The following is an 18,835-nucleotide window of genomic DNA, read 5'->3' on the forward strand; positions in this document are numbered from 1 at the left end:
ATGATTGATTTGCATGCATGATGCGTGCATCATAAATTATGATTCATGCATCATGCACATGCTGCTGCAGCATGCGGCCAACTTTGCACCAGACCTACAGATGAACTTAACTGGTTTGCTGTTAAATCTCAGTTACCCGTTTAATGGTATCCAATACAGAATAATTGCTAATTTTACTATAGCCGATATGATAGCTCAGTGGGTTGCGATGTGTGTGTGGTCTGCAGGTTGCAGGTTCGAATCCCAGCAAGGCCATCTCGGCCTATCATCCCTCTAAGGTCGATAAATGAGTACCAACACAGGTTGGGTGATATTGTATGCATATTTGTTCTATATAAAAGAGCTTACGCGTAAATGCTATACAATAACATGTTATCATTTGGCCTTGGACATCTGCTTGCATTCACAGTAATTTGACAATATGGATCTATACCCACAGATATTAATGATACATATGGTGATCCATTCTTGTATGACATGTATATCACATTAGTGAAATCATAACCATATTTTTCGTAGTGTACTTAAGAACAATGCTATTTGATGCCACTTCCTGTTTTGTCAAGGGGTGAAAGGTCGTGTTTCTTCACTTCCCAGAATGTCACTTTTGGGTGGGGTCAAATGTCATTCTGGTGATGCCATCAGGGGTCAAGGGTCGTGAGGCGAGGGGTGGGTCACTTTTTTGAGGTAAGGGGTGGGCCACTTTTTCTTGGGTGTCCGGGCCTATTTCTTGTCCCAGTCCGACCCTGGTAACGGGTAAAGCCCAATTAGTGAAACGGAGGTCTGCGTCTGGTGTGCCGGCAACTCTGGAGGTGCATGTTTGGTGCTCCTTTTGCTCTGCTGGGGTCCCTGAAGGAGGCATTATGGTCACTGTGGGTGGGATAGCGAGAGGGAGGCAGAGGGCGCTGCTTTCCACAGGAAAGGCTGCACGAGCTTAGTCTTTCATTGAGGTACCGTTAAATTAACGCGGTCATGTTCACCTTGACCCCTAGCCAAGTACCAGTACTCTCCTACAAACCTTGAGAAGTACAGGTACTCATGTTGTCAAAATAAGGTGCAGGTAATGAGGGATTGCTAGGACTGGCCCATTTAAAGCACTGCCCTCCATAGTACTGACCAATAAAGCCCGAATTCAAATCTTTTTGATTGGTGGAGAATGGAGCTACTTTGGAGAACATTGGAACTGGCCCAGCCAGTCAGGACGATGGAATTCCATGCACTAAGCCCTGAGATTGTGTGTGTGTGGGGCGGGGGGGGGGGGGACCCTCACTGTGGCCAGCCACAGCCAATGTTCTATGCGTCCCTGCTCTGCTCTCCATTCAGCCCCCCCCCCCCGCAACCTCTGCGCCTGTCTGCTGTCCCCTGCCTCTGCTCCGTCCTTTTCGACACCTTGCCTCTGTGGGTTGTGTGCTGAGCTTCCTCCCCCTGCATATTTGATGCCAGTGCACACCTCTTCTGTCTCACACTCTTCCCCAGCGATCCAACCTCTCACTCCGGCATGCCGCATTACCATGACAACACGTCACTTCCTGCCTCTTTTGCCTGCACACCTGCCGCTCTTCTCCTGGCTGCATTTAACAGTGCCCCTCCAACATGACAGGTGCTCAGGGGTGGACTGGGAACTAAAAGAGGCCCTGGAAATAATTACTGGGGACCAAAAGAGGCCCTGGAAATAATGTTCAAAGTGGCCCCATATGACACATTTTGAGCAAGCCCAATGCTTTTCCTATGAGAAAATTTGGAAATGCCACACAAAAGAGGCCCAGGGTGCAGAGGCCCACTGGGAAATCTCCAGAGTTCCCTATAGGCCAGTCCACCCCTGCAGGTGCTTAAAGCCTTTGCGCCACAAAGAGGGCATGGCACAATGCCAGCTACTAGGAAGCCTCAGCCCTCTTATGGCCCATTGCCCTTGCTTCAATCGGGGGCGTTACATTGGCTTCCGGACTCCCATTGGCCGGCAGAAGAGCTGACTTTTTCATATTTAAGATGTGCCATTGAAGGTGTAGGGACTTTTGGCACAGATGGCTGTTCCGGGGGCGTGCCCTGGAGCAACCGCGCCCTCAGCGTCCTTGGTGGCTGGCATTGTACCCTCCCCCTCCTGCTGAAGCCATCAAATCATTTGACAACATCAAATTCCATTTGCAGTGTGTACTCACAACCCAGCCTTGTACCATGTACTCTTAAGCTTTGCCTTTTAGTTATATATATAATTTAACCCTGTCTCGCCACGTGTTACAGAAACAATGTCATCGGCTTGGAGAGACACCGTTAAAGAGTGGTAGCAAGGGAGCCTCCATTTTGGGAAGACTGTGTCTATCACAGTTCTAATTGGTGACCTCGGAAGCATGGATTTTTAACCTGCGCTCACGTCTAATATCCGCGAGGGAACCCATTGGTTGCACTTGTTATGCTATTGGGATTTATACTGTGCTCTGATGCCATTTGCATGGTCTCCAGGAGATCTGGTGGATTTAAAAGAGCGGGTAGGGGCGAGGATGGTGGGAGGAGAAAATGCAAGCTAGCTTTGCAGTTGTGTTAATGCATGCAGATTGGAAGTACCCTGAGCTCTGCGTGCACGTCAGTTTCTGTGTTCCGTGTGAGGGCGTGAATGCATTGGTGTCTGAATGAGAGCCTCACATGACCATGGTTCTAGGATGCATTGGCCAGGGTTGTGGTATAGAAGTTGGTTGGAGAGGTGTAGTTGTGCCTAAATGACTACTGCTCTGCAGGAGTCCGGGGATGGGCGGGGAACACTGAGTAACAGCTGATCCCTTGAACGAAGCGTCCTTAGGGGATTGTGACGGCAGATTTTAGTGCTTAGATACTCCAGTGCCAGCCCGTTTACACACTTAAAAATCAGGCCTGCCACCTTGAATTTAATGCGATCCTCCATTGCCAGCCAGCGCAGTGTTCTGCGAAGAGGAGAAACATGAGCCGATCTACCAAGTTGGCCAACCAGTCTGACCGCAGAATTTTGGGCTTTCTGGAGCCTATGCATTTGTTTGACAGGGATGCCCATCAGAAGACTATTGCAATAGTCCAAATGGGTGTTTGTCAGGGCCCCCAACACTGCCGCATGATCCCCCTCAGGGATGAATGGTAAAACCCGACAGAGCATGCGCAGAGAATAATAGACTGCCTGAACCTTTGCCCCAACCTGTACTTCGCTACCCAGGTTCTCCTTTCTGCCAGAAAATTGAAGCTCCTCAACGAGGATATATGGGACAGAGGATTCCCTTGCAGCCAGAACCCGCTGCCTAGGCCCGAACAAGATAAGCTCAGTTGTGGCTGCATTCAGCGGAAGCTGATTTTTTGCCATCCACTTATTTATATCTTCCAGGCATTGATTAACTTTAATGAAAGCATCCTCAATGTTGTAAATTTGAATGTAATTTTGTGTATCATCAGCATACGAGTGATAACTCGGACCACAGCTTTCCACAATATTCAGCACAGGTCGCATATACAAATTGAATAGCAGAGGAGATAAGGAAGAACCTTGAGGGACTCCACAGCTCATAGCAATAGGGTCCGAAGTATAGCCCCCAAATTTCACTGCTGATGTCTGTTTTCCACAAATGACCCAGACTATTTAATGGCCTGTTCAAAGACGTTCCCAGGCATTCTCAGGCGATTGGGTATGATATTGTGATCGGATGTATCGAAGGCTGCAGACAGGTCCAACATCACAAAGTACAAGCCTCCCTTTATCTGCAACCTCCAACATTTCATCAAACACTGATAGCAATGCCATCTCGGTCCCATGCTTAGGCCAAAATCTTAACTGAAAACTGTCCAGCAGCACCTCCTTCTCAACAAATGTTTGGAGTTGGGAGGTAACCACTTTCTCCATTATTTTTACAGGCCATGATAGGCCTGTAACCGGCCTATAGTTCTTCAAGCAAGCCAGATCCAGAATATTTTTCTTTAATAATGGTGTAATCGTAGCATTTTTTAGCTTGCTAGGAACCATGCCCTGGGCCAACGATTTGTTGACGAAGGTGGTCATAAAAGGAGCAATGTTCTGGCAGTGCAGGAGGGTAGAGTAAACCTAGTCATTAGTGGGCTTGAGGTTCAAAATGAGTGATTGTATCAAGTCCTCTGTAACGGGTTGAAAGTCAAACCTTACACAGTCCTCACTGCTTTAAGCGGCCAATACGCCTGGCTGAGAACATGATCCTGAACCCTCTACCACAACAGGGCACCACTGGCCTTCCTGGGCCTTTGCCAAAATATTCTCCTGTATTGATTCTATTTTTCCTTTGAAAAACACATTGAAAATGTGGTACGACGTCCTTTCATCGCCTGCAATTTCATCCCCTGTCATTTTAACGTGTATATTACAACAAATATGCTCATCGAATTTTTTAGGGGTTTGGGAAAGAGCAGATAAGGGTTTGGGGTAGGGAATAGCTAAAAATAAGTGTCGGAGGGGTTAGGGGGAACCCCCCAAAAAACAAAAAAACAAGCATTTTTATTAGAATGTACACATTAAAATGAAAGGCGATGAAATTGCAGGTGATGAAATGACATAGAACCAAAAATGTTAGCCAGTACTAGCGAGGGATCAAAAGATGAATTCAGCTTGGCTTACAGAATCTCGTATCCACCGTAAATGCCCTTCTTGGCTGATTGCTGGCATTTCCGATTTCTTTATGAAGAAAATCCATTTTAGCTCTAAAAATTGCTTGTTTATAGAACTTCAACGCTGTCCACGCCCGCTCGGCACTCTCAGGTAATCTACTCTTTCTCTATTTCTTATCCGTTCGACGAACCTGCTTTCGGAGAAGAACTAGAAATCATAGTACCTATAGCGAAGAATTCCTCACTCAACAACGTACCATCAATACTTGCTAGCCTTTCAGTCAGCTCTTCCCCATGGATGCTAGCCAGATCTCTGGATTTTTGAGTAAGCACTAGTGGTCCATCCTTCTTGCCCCTTTCCCTCTCCCCTGAATAGTCAGGTCAAAAAATTCAGCATAGTGATCGGGCCAGTGAATAGGAACCGTCTCCTTCAACACTGCACAATTGCCCCTGGTCAGTAATATGTCCAAACAATGACCTTTTACATGCAATGGGGTAGTTGTCAGTAGTGAGAGCCCATGATTCCCCATCATTTCAGACAATTCTTTAGAGTCCGGATGTTTAAAGCTATCCATCCAGATATTCCAATCTCCCAAGCACAGGAGTTCCACTTCTGTCTCCAGCGCGTCTGGTCCTGATGTCTGCCATTGAAAGGGAAAACAGACCCTGTTTTCCCTTTCCCGGCTGCCATTTTTTAAACTTTTTATTTCTGTTCCAAAACGCTGAAGTGCTTTGGAGCAGAAAAAATGCTATTAGTACCCCGGTCTTGCATGCCAGGGTACTAATAGCAATAAGCCCCTCTCCTCGGGGGCATTACCGAGTCAGGTAATGCCCCGGGGCCTTCCTTAAGGCCCTCGCACGCTGCTCGGGGCTTATTGCATAATTAGTACTGTTTTATGGTTATTATTATTGTACAGTTTTGTTGCGCTGTGCTTGTGCAATCGAAAGTGAGTTTAAACCCTATGGGCCTGATTCACAGAACCAGTTGGCAGGAGTATTTATTTGCATATAAACTTTTAGAAAATCTGGCCACAGCAGAGTCAGTGATCTTTTCTGTTTGTGGCTTTCAGTAGTAGAAAGAGGGTGTATTTCAGTTTGCGTGTGCAGCCTGAGGCTTGACCAGTCGTGATGGTTTGCGTTTCCATGTTTTCAAAAGGTGTGCATGGTGTGATTGGATGCTTGGTTGGCGTGTTCGGAAAGTGTGACCCAATGCTGTGCTGCCCGTGTCTGCTGTGCACCAGTGTTTAGTTTTTGGCTGTTCTGCCCCATTTGATTTTTTGTAAGAAGTTAGGACTGTGTTTGCGCTGTGGTGTGGCACTTGCCTGATAAGGGCATGCACGGTATGCAAGTGTGTGTATTTCCGCAAGCGAACGCTTTCAGATTATGATGGTGTTTGGGTAGGGTGACCAGAATCAAAAAGTAAAAAATCGGGACAGAGCAACTAACATAAAAGAAGGACTAATTCTTGAATGTGGCTGTCAAGGCACTACACTTCAATAGCTTTTGGAGGAGAAGCTGGTTTAAAGTGTTACTGTTCAAATAAACACATATTCTAATTAATGTATCACAAACTAGTACACTCACTTAAGTGGTAAAATGCAGCATTTCTTCTGTGCGACATGTGCATTCCTGCCTGCCAGCCATGAAGACCTACTACAAAAAACCGGGACCACTGCAGTTTCCAATGGGAACATAATCTTGAGAAAGTGGGACAGAGCACCAAATACCAGGACAGACCCGGCTAAAGGACGTCTGGTCACCCTATGTTTGAGTTCTCTGTTGTATGTTGACATTTGTTTAGGATTCATGCTCCTCCTATGTTGTTGGGGAAGGTTTTGCTTTTCATATATACGCCCCTTTCCGTTGTCCCTCTGACTGCATATTGCTTAGTATAGTTGTGTATTTCGTTCAGCCCCTTCAAACTGTGCTGCTTTGTTATGTTATGCCATAAAGCTTGTATACTGTGCCAAATCACCTCTATAGTGGTCCCAACGCACCTGGCGCGTATGGGAAGTAGGTGTATTGTGTGCCCAAGAGAGGTGACCAGACCTTAGTCTGAGGAGAGGAGGGGACTGGGGATATCAGGTAAAGTTTTTGACAGACGTTGGGAGCGGTGATGTCACCAGGAAGAGGTATGTTTGTGATAGTGTGGGTCCACTGGAGGGCCATATGTCAGAACCCGAGGAAGGGCGGTGTCTCTAGGTGTTGTGTAAACAATTGGTAGAGTGATTATCCCTTTGCTTGAGAAACCAGTCGCGGCCCGAAGTGATTGGATGTGTGATGGGCCTGAAGCGTGCTCCAGCCGTCCAGTTACAAGAGAAGGCCTTGATCTGGATTGGGTTTATCCTTGGTCCAGATCAGATTCTAGAGCGAGAAGTCTGGCTAGCCAGGCCTGGGCATGATCGTAGGCCCCGCCCTAGTTGGACTGCGTAATAGACGAATGTGATTGAATAATGATCAAGAGAGAAAGGGAGGTATTGCATATTAGTGCCATTTGGTATGACCCCCCCCAGAGGCACATGGCAGTACACATGCCGCACTCTCACCCCTAATCGGGTAGCTGGTGTGTGTCCCACTTGTGATCAGAACGGCAATGCTACTTTGCCCTCTCTCTGCCCAATCCTTAGCCAGCTGAGAAAGTAAAGCAATTGAGATATGCAGTACAAAGGAGAAGCTTGCAACTTCCTGAAAGATGAGCAAACCAACTTATGAGAGCCCGGATCCGCCATTTCATCAGAGCCTGGGCCACTGTATAATCTGGGGCTAGAGTTTGTTCCTAGAATGAATGGTTTAATAGGGATGTCTGAATGAACTGATGGCCGCATTTGTTGTGTTTCTTTTTTTATAACCTTTTAAATATAATTTCAGTCCTCCGTCCCAAGTGAGCATGCCTTCACAAAGGTATGTTTGTGTGTGTGTTTGTAGTGGGGCTGCAGATGTGTTTGTGTATTTGGAGGAATAATATTCATTTCACAGTATGTTTTGTTTTGGCCCTCTTGGCCTCCTCTGCATGTACGGTGGCCCGGCTGCATGTTTGGTGCACAGGATTATCTTCTGAGGTTTGCAGAACGTTTTCTTTCTGCTGTACATTTTTCATTTCTTGTTGTGCCTTCAATGGCTGAACTGGCAGGTGTGTGGTTCTCTGGGGGCCTCAAATATATGTTTGTTTTAGGGACTATTACTCAATTTGAGTAAGGTTTTTCGCCAACCTTGGTGCGCGTGACTGATTAGATGTGTGCGTATATTGGGGGCGGTGGGTGTTTTTGTTAAATTTTCTGAATATTTTTCATTTTGGAATATATTTTTTATTTAGTTTTCTCCCTCCATACCTATTGCACATATATGGTGTGGCAGCTCAGAAGGACAAAGACGAGTATCTTCCATTACAAAAGGTTTTTATTATCCTTCAAAATAAACTCCTATCTGTCCCTAAACTATGGGTTTTCCCGACCTAACCTAAACTAACTCGCGTGCTCGTCAGTCGTCGGTGAGTCCAAAAAGGAAGAACTGTCTTCTGTCCAAATCTAGTCTACTCAGCCTGTATCACTATTCAAAAAGGCAGCTACGGCAAAGGAGAATGGCTTCCTTCTCCTGTGTTCTGCTTCTCAGCAAAGTCTCTTCAATATTTAATCTTTATGTGGTTCTTGGCAACCACCCTCAATAGTTCATAGAGGTCCAAAATGGGTTTCTTCAGCTTTCCTAATGTGCCTTTGACACAGTGCTTTTCACTTCGGATGCTCCTGCTCTATCTTGGGTCATTATAAGCATTGCTCTTCCCCCTCTGAATACCCACTCTCTTTCCTGGCTGGGCCATTTTATTTCCAACTCTTCTCTACTACTGGAATGAGCTTAGCAGTTCCAAAAATTATTTTGAGTTATATTCTTCTCTTCACTTTTACTGGGACGAGCATGATTGTGCCATCAAAGAAACACACTTGGCTCCCATTCTTCAGAGTTACTGGAATGAGTATGATGGTGCCAGTAATGATTCACCCTTGGATTCCACTCATCAGTGTTACTGAGACGAGTATGATTGAGCCAGTAACGATTCACACTTGTATTCCGCTCTTTAGTGTTACTGGGACCTAGATTGTGCCAGTAATGATTCACCCTTGGATTCAACTCTTCACTGTTACTGGGATGAGTATGATTGTGCCAGTAACGATTCACTTTTGGATTCCACTCTTCAGTGTTACTGGGATGAGTATGATTGTGCCAGTAACGATTCACCCTTGGATTCCACTCTTCAGTGTTACTGGGATGAGTATGATTGTGCAAGTAATTATTCACTTTTGGATTCCACTCTTCAGTGTTACTGGGATGAGTATGATTGTGCCAGTAACGATTCACCCTTGGATTCCATTCTTCAGTGTTACTAGGACGAGTATGGTTGGGCCAGTAATGATTCACACTCGAATTCCAATCTTCTGTTTCACTGGAACGAGTATGATTCATGTACTCATTATCTCTGATATCCCTCCCGGGTCTCCTGCTGTTCCTGTTAGCTCCTTTCCTTGGGGTTAGCATCACCAGGCCAGTCAGGTTGGCTTCACTCCTATCTCCTTCTCACTCTCTCCCTCGGTATCCACTCTCTGATGCAGGAGAGTCTGTGGTCTCAACGCTGTTGCTGGACTGGACAGTCCACCGCGTCTAGGTCACGCCACCACACACTCTTGAGGTTCTTCTCTGAGTTTCTCTTTCCCCAGCTTCCCAGGTTATCAGCTGTTCTCACTTCCTGTTTCCACGCCGGCTGTCTCTCTGGTCTGCACGCTGCACTTGTTGGCTTTTCTCAGCTTCCGCAGCCATCCGGTTTCAAATCTCCTGGGCTTCTCTCTCTGTCTTGAGTCCTCCTTCTCTTTTTACAACAGACAGCTTGGGCTTCCCCAGCGTGTGTAATATAGTCCTTCTTCACTCTCCGTTGAGTGTGCGGTATTGCTCGATCACTCTTATTGTTCTCAGTATTTGTGATATCAGTTTCTTTTACTTGGATTTTTGGTGTTATTTCACAATAGCAAATAGATAGCAGTGAGCTCGTCCAGGTTTCTTGGTTGTAGTACTGTAGCTGGTGGATTGTGAGGGAATGTTTGAGGGAGTTCCTCTTAGAATCGGGAGTCCTTGTCCCCAATGAGGGAGTCTCTTCCAGTAAGGTCCAGCTTGCCTCTACCCCTAGGGAGGGTATCACGTAGCAGGCTCATCTCCCTAGCTTCACACCGAAAGGCTCCCCACTGGGGAGAAGTGACTGAATCCTGCGATTTGTCACTCCGGGGACCGCACTGCATGTTTGGTATGGGCGATCATTTTCTGCCTTTTGCAGAATCTTTTTCATTCGCGTTTTGTCCCTCTGCTTCTACTGTGTCTGAATGCACAGGGGTGTTTGCGGTCGACTGATGTTTTTGTGCATTTTGCGGCATATAGCGGCTCTATTGAGTGTTCGTTGCAGCATATCCTCTTCTGTTTTTTGCTGAATATACTACTTTTTGCTGTATATCATTCATTTAGTTTTGTCCCTCCGACTCTACTGTGCAGACTAAATGGGAGTCTGTGTTTATGCATGCATTGGGGGCTGCAAATGTTTTTGTGCATTTTGCAAAATATTTTTCAGGTCTGGTTTTGTTGCTTCAAACCTACTGAGCATGCACGGTGGCCCCACTGCTTGTTTGGTGTAGAAGAGCATCATGGGCATTTTGTAAAATACTTTATCATTTTCATTCTATTTTTCGCGTGTGTAAGAGGGCTGCAATATTTGTGTGTGTTTTGCAGTATATCTTTGCTTTTGTTTCTCCCTACATGCTTATTGTGCATGTTCTCAGATAGGCAAATGTTTTCTGGGCTTTAAAAAATGAAATATTTCGAGTTTGACTGATGTTATTTTTAAAATGTTATTGCCATGCTCTCCTTCAACCTATGACTGTGCTGTGTGTCAAAAGTATAAAAAAAAAATCAAAGTGGAGAATTTTGAGACATCATGGGTTTAATATTTGCATGGATGTTTGGGCTTCGGCCAAATCCGCCCGCGACTTACCAAATTTGATGAACTCTCATGGATGGGACAAAAAGTTACAGATGAAAGCATTTTTGCCTTTTTCCAGGTAAATGTCCGGATCAGGCCGGTTCTCAGTTGCTTGAGGGTCCTTGGGAACCATGAAAGACAGACTCCTCAGTCACTATGTAAACCTCCTGATCCCCACTGGAGCATACAGGGAAACCGGTGGCTGAAACCGGCAGGGACGCCTTAGTGGCTGCGCCCCCTTTCCTGGTGGTACTCCGGATCCCCGACTCAGGAGCTGCAGTGGCGACAAAGGTACAGGATTTAGGAACCTGTGTGGTGTATGCACAACAGTAACTCAACAACACACACACATAAATGGGGATGCCGTAGCTCGAGGGCAAATACCTGATCTCCTGATGTGTCGGGCTAGAACCACCTAGAGTGCCATTTCTGTTCTGTTATCATCGCAAAATCAAAGTGGTGGATTCAGGAGATTCTTTCGTTATTTCTCACAACGGCACTAACCGAGTCTTAGAACCAAAACCCCCGAATCACGGGAGAAACATGTACTGTTACAACAACACGTGCCAAACAATGCACGGTATCCCCTATATCCTAGTGAATACTGAAACTGAACGCTGACTTGGGAACCCCACACAGCAACAAGGACCGGACCTCTAGCCCATCCGAAATAAGTCTAATTACCTAAAAATACCTGGAAATGGGAACCACAGACTGGATGTGTCTGTCATATGTGCAGTTTGCAAGACAACGTGCTCTGCTTCTCCGTTCATTTTATAATGAATGAAGGAGGCGCAGCACTGTTCGCGTGCGTCTCAACACGGCTCCCAGATTGGCAATGGAGCACTGCTCGTACTTCGGTACGGGACGCTCAGCAGCCATGTGTAGGTACTAAGCCTCACTATATGAGCTTTTAATGTGGCGGCCATCTTAGAAGGTGAAACTACAACGTGATGCACAATTATAAGCATGGAGATCCATCCCGGCACTGGCTATACCCCCTTTTTGACTTACTGCACAAAAACCCAGACTTGTTAGAGTGGAAAAGGTTGCTTTAATGTGACAGGTCAAAGCTTACAAATAAAACGCTTACCTGGCTCCCTGCCCTTACAAACTAACAAACTATTTAAACAACCAAACAACAATTACAATGTTCATTTTCCCAACCCTTAAATAATTAAACAAATAAAGAAATCAACTTCCTCCCTAAACATCCCTGGGCCCAACAGTCTCCTTACCACTTCTCAAGTCGTCCCCTTTTTCCCCTGGGGCCATGCCCCTTCAGGTTCAATACCTGCTCCCCCGGGGTAGCCCGCTTCTGCAAAACAGCACCACCCCATCCTTTCCCGCGCCATTCCCCCATTTTGCTTCCCTCCCCCCACATCAAAAGGGGCCATGCCCCCGCCACCAGAACAATTTCCCAGACCCATACAAACTCCCCTCTACACGAAACTCCTCTTTCCTATGACCTGCAGCCAGTCTGACCTGCCACATCAGCAACAAATAATATACATCACACAAATCGAATGCCCCAACCTGTCACATAAAACTACCAAACAATACCAACTGAAAACAGTACCAAAAAACCCCCTGACCACTATATACAGAGAATTGATCCCAAAGAACAAAAATAAAGATATGTAACCCCCCCCCCCAGACAACTAGAATCTAAATCATAAACCAAGAACAAAGGGGGCGGGCGGGCGGGTCAAACCAAAGTCCCCAACCGTCGCCTGCTTCCCGAACCTTCCCTGACCCTTAAATACCCCTGAGACGCTCTGCACACGGCCACCTCGCTGGCCTCTGTGGCATCAAAATAACCCCGGGGGGAAATGCTTTGCGTTCCCCCCGGGGCCCCCTTTTTGACTTACTGCACAAAAACCCAGACTTGTTAGAGTGGAAAAGGTCGCTTTAATGTGACAGGTCAAAGCTTACAAATAAAACGCTTACCTGGCTCCCTGCCCTTACAAACTAACAAACTATTTAAACAACCAAACAACAATTACAATTTTCATTTTCCCAACCCTTAAATAATTAAATAAATAAATAAAGAAATCGACTTCCTCCCTAAACATCCCTTGGTCCCAACAGTCTCCTTACCACTTCTCAAGTCGTCCCCTTTTTCCCCTGGGGCCATGCCCCTTCAGGTTCAATACCTGCTCCCCCAGGGTAGCCCGCTTCTGCAAAACAGCACCACCCCATCCTTTCCCGCGCCATTCCCCCATTTTGCTTCCCTCCCCCCACATCAAAAGGGGCCATGCCCCCGCCACCAGAAAAACCCTCCCCCAAGGTGTTCTTTCTGCCCCACCCCCCAACCCTTCCTACTTCCAACTCTTTAACATGTCTCTCACCAACCATATCACTTCCGACAGATAGTAAATATTACCATTCATAGATAAGTGGACACCATCCTCTCTAATTAGCATAAATCCTTCATGAATAATATCCTTGTGGTCTAAAACCTGCACCGCCACCGAGGCACAAAACTTTACCATCTCTCTATTTATCCCCTTCCTTGCTCGCTCTATAGCTCCTTCACTTCTCGCTCCCCTCCAAACTCTCCTAGGCAACAACTTAGTCCAAACTACAGATGCTTGTGGCCACATTTCTCGTACCCATAACAAATCCCTTTTCATCTTTTTAAGTAGAGCCACACCAGTATCCCTTACCAGGTCATTTTCCCCAGCATGAATAATCAGCCCATCTGGAGTCCCGTGACGCTCCTTCAACCCCGCCAACATTGGGAGTAACTGATACCAGCGAAGCCCCCCTAAACCTGACCATCTTACCAAAACATCTTTATAGCTGCAACCCAATTGCCTGCCAAAAACTCTTTTCTCAGCTTCTTTCCCAGCCCACTTAACAATGGAATGCCCAACTATCCACAACTGTGACATCTGACGCGACCTCCGAGCAGCATCTGTAAAATAAATTATTAATTACTGAAAAAACCAACATTATGTTTAAATACAACACTCCTAAAACTTTTGAAAAATATTCTTTCAAACATCCCGTTTACCCAAATCCCTGACATACCCTTCCTGACTTCCAACGCCCCAAACTCTTCACCTTTTCTTCAGAATAGCCCAACCTGCTACCTTCAGATGCTGTCCCCATTCTAAAAGAATGAGTACCAAAATCATCTGCCTTCTCACCCACCGCTACCAAAGCTTTCCTTAACACCCCCAGAACTTGTTGTGCTAATAGAGGGTTTCCCTTCTCATGTTGAAAAACCAAACCTAACCTACCCTCACAACGCTCCTTCCAAGCCAAACCTGACCGAACCGGGCATAAATCCTTACTCCCTTGCCCCAGCAAAACCCAAGAGCCCTTCCCTTTCTGATCTGTTTTAGACCTCCTGATCTTGATGTCCAAACCCATGTCAGAGAACTGCACGTCTTCCCATTGCAGCCTATCAACTCCATTCTTCCCCCCACCAACTCAGAAACCCTAAAAGCCCCAAAGAATAGCCGAGTAAAACAGGTTGCAAACAATTCACCCTCCCATGCCGACCAGCAAATTCCCCTTACCGTCTGACACAGCCTTACTAACAATTCAGCCGATATCGGTCTCCTCCTATCTTTTTCTCTCTTGCTTTCCCTTGCCCAACCTTCAATCATCCTGCTTGACTTTTCTCCCCCGCTCGGTTGAAAACCCCAAAACCATTTCCCATAGAACGCAATCCCTGCCATTTTCCCCAATATAGTTGCTTTGGACCAACCCCTATCCATGCATCTCAATAAGAAATTAGTGACATCGTCCCTTCTCCGCTCTTCTGCATCCTCCCAACCTTTCCAACTACGAGCTCCTCCTCTTGTAAAGTCCTCTCAAGCCCTCCTGTATGCCTCTCTAGATGCAGGAGCCAGTGAACCCTCCACCAATGAAAGCGCTCTCAGCTTCCTATTTTCCACAGCTCTTCCGGAATCTTCTGCCCCTCCTGTTCCGTCTCTGGAGCCAATCCACGGAATCTCTGCCATTGAAAACGAGATGCCCTTATCCTTGCCTGGCACATGTGTTGCCTTGAAAATCACATTCAAATCACATTCAATTCCATGCAACGCCAAACAAACTCTCATCAACCTCACCACCCTCTGATCCCTTGCTGACTGTCGATTCACTATATGGACCATGCATTCATTGTCTATGTTGAAATTCACCTTCCTGTTTTGTACCTCCTTCCCCCACAACTCCAATGCTACCAACAAGGGAAACAATTCCAGGAATGCAATGCTCCTTCCCTCCTCCAGCCAAAGCGATGGCCACTTCTCCGCGCACCACTTTCCTTCCCAAAACACTCCAAAACTTCCTGCGCCTGCAGCGTCTGAAAGAATTTGTACTTCCCAAGAAACCGGCTCCCCTTCCAACCACATGGACACTCCATTAAAATTCTCCAAAAAACGAAGCCAAATTCTACAATCTTCCCTCACTGCACCTGTCACTTTTATCCGATGATGTGGGCACTTTGCTCCCGCCATCGACCTTGCCATGTTTCTGCAAAAAGTCTGCCGTGGGGCCACCACTTTGCATGCAAAATTCAAATGCCCCACCAAACTCTGCTTTCCACTAACATCAACTTCTTGGCCCCTACTGCTTTCTCCAGCAATCCTACCATTTTGCTCACCTTGTCGTGCGGCAAGCGTGAGGTAATAGCCAATGAATCCAGCTCAATCCCTAGAAATGTCAGGACCCCGGCCGGCCATTCTGTTTTGTCTTCCGCTAAAAGCACACCCAGCTCTCCCATCAAAACTTGGAACAACTTAAGCATCTCTTTACACTCTCCTTCTCCTTCCGCCCCGCTAATAAACAGGAAGTCATCTAGGTAATGCAGCACACTTTTACAGCCAGAAGTGTATGTAAAAACCCATTGCAGGAAGGAACTGAAATGCTCAAACAAGGCAAAGAAATTGCACACCCCATTGGTAAAGCTTTGTCGATGTATATCCTGTCTTCAGATTGCAAACCCAACAGCCAAAAATCCTCTGGGTGCACTGGCAACAATCTGAAAGCCGCCTTAATGTCACACTTGGCCACGAAGGCCCCACGCCCAGCTTTCCTCACCAAGTCCATAGCCTGATCCACACCTGCATAAACAACCCCACATTCTTCAGGGGCAATGAAATCATTGACCGACATGCCTTCGGGCGGTGGGCAGTCATAATTTCGAAAAAAAAATGTCGACAGACAAAAATGTCGACAAAAAGATGTCGAAAAAAAAAATGTCGACTTTCGTTTTTTTTAATTATATATTTATTTTAGGGGTTCGGGAGTTAAAAAAAAGGGAAAAATTAAAAAAAAAATTAAAAAAGGGGGTTGGGGGGGAACCCCCCATTTAAAAAAAAAATGCATTGAAAAAAAGTCGAAATTTTTTTTTTCGACATTTTTTTTCGAAATTTTGACTGTCGACATTTTTGTTGTCGACATTATGACTATAAACCCCTTCGGGCCATGACAAATGGTATATCAATCTGAATTCCCCAGGGGCTTTCTTAGGCACCACTCCCAGTGGGGATACAACTAAATCACCCTGTAAATCAACAAATGGCCCTACTATCCTTCCTGCCGCTATTTCCTTGTCCAATTTTTGTCTCACCACATCAACATTTTCTTTGGCTGACCTCAAATTTTCCGCCCACCGACGCACCCTTGGCCCCTGATAGCCCAACCTGAAACCATGTCCAAAACCTTCACTCAAAATTCTCGCTCCTTCCCTGTCCGGATAAAATTCCAACCACTTCTCCAACACATCCAATTTAACTAGAGTAAAAGCCTTTTCCCACAACCCCTCTGCCATATCCTCTACCCCTGCCCCTGTCTCCCTGTTGGAAACACTGAGTGAGAGAGTGTTTTCCTGCACATTTGCTACATTCATGCCTAAACCTACAGATGTTTCTTGTGCATCCATCCTTGTTAAATGCCCAACACGCTGCTGAGGACTGCCCTCTACCTCCTCCCCCACCCCCTCCTGGGCGGGGCAACCAAGAAAGGGCCGGAAAGGCACGGGCAGCCCACTTGCTGTGTGCAACGTCGGGGCAGGCCTCGTTGGAGCCATCCATTGCAACCATAAATCCATGTCTATCTCACCCCAAACCCCCTGTCTTCCGCCATCCTCGCTCTAAATTCCTCATCATAACGCACCCACGCAAAGCCCCCGAAACTTGTATATGCCTTCCTGATCACATCCATATATTTTTAGCAAAGCCACACACCGCTCAGGAAATTTCTCACAATATACACTAGCGTAAATAATGAACGCTGATGTCCAGTTTTCAATTGTTAGCGGGACACTTGGGCGCGAAGCCAACTCTCTCTCCTCTTCCTTAGAACCCTACTTTGCTCTCGCTTCCCTATGAAGCAATTTAAAAAGGTCCACAAATTCCCCTGCCTGAATCTTGCCCTTAGTTGCTGCCATTAGGTGCACCCCAAAGGCTTCGTGATGCCCATGTAAGGTAGCTTTTTCTCCTTGCTCTTCACTTCCACCTCATTTACTTTTGAAACCTGTACCTCGAGCGCCAATGGCTCAACCACTTTATCCGTTTGTATCTCCACTGAGCAAATTCCCTTGTCACCCCCCATGGCTCCAATAGCCTGTACACCAATCTCTTTTCTTGCCTCTTGCGAACCAGACCCTTCATTTCCTACCCTCGTTCTCGTATCCCCTCTCTGCCATGCAGATGACCAATCCCTTTCCCGCTCACCTCTTTCTGTTCCGCCATCTCCTCTCTGCGGTCTGGCCTCCACTCCAATGCTTCTCATTTCTTTTCTTACTGGGCTCCTACTGCGGGGACAAAACATGTCAGCCGTCTCGCCCAACCAATTGCTCCCCCTACCTCTTGCTCCCCAAACCCCTTGCTCACGTCTTTCCCGAACCCACCTAGAACCCCTCCTCTCATTACCTCCTCTCCTTATTGCTCTATGACCTTCATTCTCCCACTGCCCCACATATTCCTCAATCGCAACATCATCATCCCTGAAATACCATTGTTGATGCGAGCTCATGCCCGGGTCTCGTGGATCTTTTTCTTGTGAGCCCGGAGCGTCCGCCCGTCACTCCTTTGACGTCTCGGCGGGGCCGCGGGAACCCCTTCCTGGTCCTCTTCTCTCGGGCGAGGCGTGCTCCCCTCCACACTATGATCCTCCTCGCTAGGGGCCGTGCTGCGCCCTCTAGACTGACCTTGCGCTGTCCATGGAGGGGCCGTACCTAAACCCTCTCCATATTCATCCTCTCGAACAACGTGGGCTGCGCAGCGCCCTCCGCTACCCGTCCCCCTTTTTGGTGGGGCCGTTCCGCGCCCCTCCCTAACCTCACTTAATGATGGGGACCTCTCTCTCCTTCTCCTAACTACACTTTTCTTCAGGTATTTGCCAGTCTTGCCCCTCTGCCCGGCTGCCGCGCCCTGCGCCCTAACACCCCCACTGATGTGGATCTCTTGTCCTGTCCCTTCTTGAACATTCCTCAAATCCTCCCCCTCCTCCTGCTCAATATGCCCTCCAACCCTAACAGGTTTCTCACCTAAATGCAATTCCCCCTTAGAAGCTCTCATATCAATCTCCCTCCTCAACTTTCTGCCCCTGTATTCCCATACCTCCCCTCTACCAGCCGCAGGGGTGCAAGCCACCACTGCTGCTAGAGCCCCATCTGCCGCTGCTCTGCGGCATACCAACATCTTCCTCTACTTCTATAACCTCCCTCACCGCCCCACCATTATGCCCAGATCTGACAGCGAACTAGAAATAGCCCTAAATAATAATAACTATCCTGGAACCCCCCCACCCCACCCCACCCCCCCCCTCGCAGCACCTGACTGCAGAAATTGGACCCTGAGAAAAGAAAGAAAAGGAAATGTGATGAAACAAAGATATTAAATAAACAGCGACCAATTTAAACTATCCAAATATTCATATGTAAAATCATTAGATCTATGATTTTATTTAATAAACAACCCTGAAGCAAACAAAACTGTAAGAAAAAAAAAAATCCCATATAGACAAAAACAGCTGCTCAATATAAAAATGTGGCTCTAAAAAGGCAGAAAAAACACAAAGCCCCCCCATGTGTGCTTTTGAAACACAAATGACCACCATTATTAATATAGAATGAAACACTTGTGTGAATGCGCGTTATAAATGCCACATACATCATATAAACTAAAGTGGCAGAGTGAGCAGAAACGCCCGCCAACGACACCCGCACGCGGAGCCCTCCAGGAGGCCCGATACTCGACGGGAAAACCCCTGCCCCCC

This window comes from Ambystoma mexicanum, chromosome 9, assembly GCF_040938575.1.
Source record: "Ambystoma mexicanum isolate Mex_15411 chromosome 9, UKY_AmexF1_1, whole genome shotgun sequence".
Taxonomy (NCBI): domain Eukaryota; kingdom Metazoa; phylum Chordata; class Amphibia; order Caudata; family Ambystomatidae; genus Ambystoma; species Ambystoma mexicanum.